This window comes from Phoxinus phoxinus (assembly GCF_949152265.1).
Source record: "Phoxinus phoxinus genome assembly, chromosome: 1".
NCBI lineage: Eukaryota > Metazoa > Chordata > Actinopteri > Cypriniformes > Leuciscidae > Phoxinus > Phoxinus phoxinus.
The window spans coordinates 13583469-13588468 of record NC_136876.1 but is presented as its reverse complement, the minus strand read 5'-3'; positions in this window follow the sequence as shown (position 1 = coordinate 13588468).

Genomic DNA, 5000 nt, shown 5'->3' with positions numbered 1-5000 from the left:
TCGAACGCAGCACTAAGATCAAGTAAAACTAGTATTGAGATACAGCCTTGGTCCGAAGCTAAAAGTAAATCATTAATGATTTTAACGAGCGCAGTTTCAGTGCTATGGTGCGGCCTGAATCCAGACTGAAACTTTTCATAGATGTCATTTTCTTGCAAAAAAGAGCACAGTTGAGCGGACACAACTTTTTCTAATATTTTAGACATAAATGGAAGATTTGAAATGGGTCTATAATTTGCTAGATTATGTGGGTCTAATTGTGGTTTCTTAATGAGTGGTTTTATAACTGCCAGTTTAAATGTTTTTGGAACGTGACCTAAAGATAGAGACGAGTTAATAATATTGAGTAGAGGCTCTTCCACTACAGGTAACACTTCTTTCAGTAGTTTAGTTGGTATAGGATCTAATAAGCACGTTGTTGGTTTAGATGCAGTGATAAGTTTATTTAGCTCTTTTTGTTCTATAGTTGTAAAGCGCTGTAATTGTTCTTGCGGGGTGATAATTGAGGCTGATTTATAAGGCGCGATTGAAGATTGAGTGTTTACAATTGTGGTTCTGATGCTTTCTATTTTCTCAGTGAAGAAGTTCATGAAATCATTACTGCTAAACTGTAACGGGATATTTTGGTCAGGTGACGTTTGTTTATTTATTAGTCTAGCCACGGTGGTAAATAAAAATCTTGGATTATTTTGGTTGTTTTCTATTAGTTTGCGGAGATGCTCAGCCCTTGCCGCTTTTAGGGCCTTTTTATAACGTGACATACTGTCTTTCCACGCGATTCTAAAGACCTCTAAATTAGTTTGTTTCCATTTACGCTCTAATTTACGGGTTTCTCTCTTTAGAACATGCGTAGTATTGTTGTACCATGGTGCTTTACTTTTCTCTCTGACCTTTTTTAATCTAATGGGTGCAACAATATCCAATGTTCTAGAGAGAATGGTGCTCATAGTGCTAGTTACTTCCTCTAATTCGTCTGTTTGTTTGGGTTCAGGCAGTAACTGAGACAAATCAGATAAGCAATTTGAGAAATTATCTATGGTGGATGGAAGGATTGTTCTGCCTGGTCGGTAACGCGGCGCAGTATGACATAGTACTGTAGTCCGTAATATACAAGTTACCAGGAAGTGGTCACTGACACCATCACTTTGTGGAATGATATCTATATCGGTTGGATCGGTTCCGTATGATATAATTAAATCGAGTGTATGATTAAGACGATGAGTTGGTCCGGTGACGTTTTGCTTGACCCCAAAGGAGTTTAATAAATCTGTAAACGCAGCCCCTAACGCATCATTTGAATTATCTACGTGTATGTTGAAATCTCCAACAATTAATGCTTTATCGACGTTGACCAATAGATCTGAGAGAAAATCTGCAAACTCTTTTAGGAAATCAGCGTAGGGCCCTGGCGGTCTATATACGGTAGCCAAGGCTAGAGATAATAGGGATTTTTTCCTTACATCTAAGAGCGTAACATTTAATACAAGTACTTCAAACGAATTAAATTTGTCACCTGTTTTCTGAGTAACATTAAGAATATCTCTATAGATTGTTGCAACACCGCCGCCACGACCAATCAGACGGGGCTCATGCTTATAACAGTATCCTGGTGGAGTGGACTCATTTAGACCGAAATAGTCATTTGGTTTAAGCCAGGTTTCAGTAAGGCAAAGTACATCGATGCTATTATCTGTGACTATTTCATTTACAATAGCTGCTTTAGGTGTGAGTGATCTAATGTTCAGAAGACCTAGCTTTAGAAATTGTTTTTGTTCACTAATAGCGAGATTTTCTGTTTTAATAACAATTAGATTTTTCCTAGATCCTACAGTAGATTTATTATTTGATCTCACTAAACGAGGAATAGACACAGTTTCTATTAAATGTTCTACACTAGTATTTATATCAATTAATTTGGTGCAGCAGAGACTGTGATTTGGATTTTTGGTAACTAGTCAGACGGTCTTTAACGTCTTGGAGATGTTATCCGTGTGTGTGTGTGTGTGTGTGTGTGTGTGTGTGTGTGTGTGTGTGTGTGTGTGTGTGCAGTCAGATTATCTGGATTATCTGTGTCTTCTCCGCTCTCTGATTTCAGTTCCCACTGCTGATCAGTCCAAATAAATCCCAAAATAACCCACATTCCCAATCCCGCCTCAAGCTTTCAAAAACAAAGGGAAAGTAATTAAATCCACTGCTCCGGTGAGACGCTGAGCTGTACTTCCCAGTTTGGAAGTGGGAATCTTGATTTCACACACACACACACACACACACACACACACACACACACACACACACACACACACACACACACACACACATTTATAGGGGTGGAACGGATCGCAGTTGATCCGTACGGACCAGGCCCCACGGTTTATGGAGCGTATGATATGACAAAATGATTTGAATTTGAATTGTGTAAATGTGAATTATTGACAAGTGTAATCTAACAAAATTTTATATTATGTGGAATTTTAAATTCTATTTTATAAAATTCCAAACGCAGAAAATTCAGATCGTACTGAAAATAGGTCACAGGTCATCCACAGGGAAGAGTAGAGGATCTCAGGAAAGTCAAACGGAGCATTTTGGCTGCACTGCAGTATTTTTCTTTTCCCCCGCAAACGTAGTGGTGGTTCAAAAGAATCCGTGTATCATTCGTTCAGTTGTTTTTTGATTTCATATTAGGAGTAGAAAAATTAGAAAACGGCTGGAATATTGTATTTCTAATCTGAGATAATGAAGAATCTCGTTTAGTGTGTGTGTGTGTGTGTGTGTGTGTGTGTGCGCGCGCGCCTCTCGTTGTCGTGTGTTCTCTCTGTGCTCTCACAGGAAGTGTCCGCCCTGCCACTGTCGTCCCTTGAGAGATGCGAAGAGACAAACACTATCAAGTTTACAACGACAACAACTGTAGGCAAACACACAATCGACTTTATTTGGCTTATATTTATAAAATACACAAAGGTTTTGGGTCAGTGAGATTTTTTTATGTTTTTTAAAGAAGTCTCTTCTGCTCACCAAAGCTGATTTATTTTATCCAAAATAGTAATATTGTGAAATATTATAACAATTTAAACCTGTTTTCTATTTAAAATGTAATTTATTCCTGTGATCAAAGCTGAATTTCCAGCATCATTACTCCAGTCTTCAGAGTCACATGATCCTTCAGAAATCACTCTAATATGAGGATTTGATGATCAAGAAACATGATTATTATCAATGGAAATATTTTTAGTGTTCAGGATTATTTGATGAATAGAAAGTTCAAAAGAACAGCCTTTCTTTAAGAAATAAATATTTCGTTACTTTATAAATTTCTTTACTGTCACTTTTATCAGTTTGATGAATTTGTATTATATAATTTTTGTTATGAAAAATGTCACTGACCCCAATCAATAGTTTCTTCACTCTGCATGTCCCAAATATGTGTTTATGCCAGTTTATGTCCAATTGAGTTATTTTGAAAAAGATAAGTCTGTATTTGTCAAAAACAACCTTCACACTGATAAAGCGTCAGGCACAAATAACCACTCCATGAATCACATGACACACACACACAAACACAAAGACTTCAGTTGTTTACAGTCGAGCCTCGGTGGCTTACTTTACACACATGAGCTCTGAACATTTCTATTTGCATTCAAAATCTCACTCTCAAGTCGAATCGCAATTTTAAGCTCCTTCACAGTTCCCATGAAAACTGGAGTGGCCTGTGAAAGTGAACAAAATGTACTAGTCATTCCGGTGCTCAACAACACGCTCTAATGGAATGACCCAGATCGTGTATACTACAGTGCTAACCACATACAGTAATTAATGTGAAAATACCACGGTAAATAATGCGAGCACAAGACGGGGTACTCTTAAAAGAAAAGGTTCTTAAAATCATTAAAGGGGCGGTAAAATGCCATTTTCACAAGATGTAAAATAAATATCTGATGTCCCAGTGTGTGTGTGTGAAGTTTTAGCACAAAATACCCCACAGATATTTTTATATTGCATGTTAAAGTTTTTGAGGGTTTGCAAAAACGCACCGTTTTGTGCCTGGCCCTTTAAATGCAAATGAGCTGCTGCAGAGGGCGGGGCTTCAAGAGCTCGAGTGTGTTAGCAGCTGCGATTACCTCTCGCAGACACACTAAAATAACAGAAACTGTTCTGCCTTTAATGTTAAAACGGAGTCAGACAAAGATGGAGAGACTCAAGAAGAAGTGACAACATGTAGAAACAACAGGACGTCTCTGAATGGTTAGTTGATGAATTTGTCGCTGATGTGGAGTTAACGATCTTCAATTGGCATATTCTGTCATGATAATCTATAAATCGCTCGTATAGGAACTGTTGTGAGATGCACACAGAGTGACTTTCTATTGCATGTGAAAAGACAGATGCAAAAGTTTGATCTGACTCACAAATGTGCTCGACTACAACAACTCTTCCTCTTCTCAACATGGACTGCGTGTTCCCGGGGGAGGGGCTTATGGACACTTTAGGGTTGCTGATGTCACTAACCCCGGAGGAATGTCGTGTAGTTCCTCTCAGCCATTTGTTGTAGTCCTTTTCTTTAAAAGCAAATATCTTCCTTTGCTTTGAACTTTGAGCGTTGTAACTTTGCAGATGTTGTTTATGCTCAAACAGCAACATTACACACTAACTAAAAGTGAAATCATAATCAACCACCTCTTTAAAGGCTTCTGTCAGACGCATCATATATAGAACCGTAGAACTGAGGCAAGAACACCAGAGTTCTATATAGAACCACACAAACCTTTTTTTCTGAGAGTGAATCCGGTAAAAGCCTTATTGGTTGCATTTTATATTCATTCAGATCATACACAGAGCAGACCTTTGTTTCCAAGTTTCGTATTTTGTTTTCGAACGCGTGACTTGTTTTATTGACTCAAAGGTCCTTTTCATTCTTTTGATTGGTCTTGTAGGAGTGACTTACCTGTAAACCAAAGGGGAGGATCTGAAGGAAATGAAGAGCTTCACTGAAGGAAACGCTT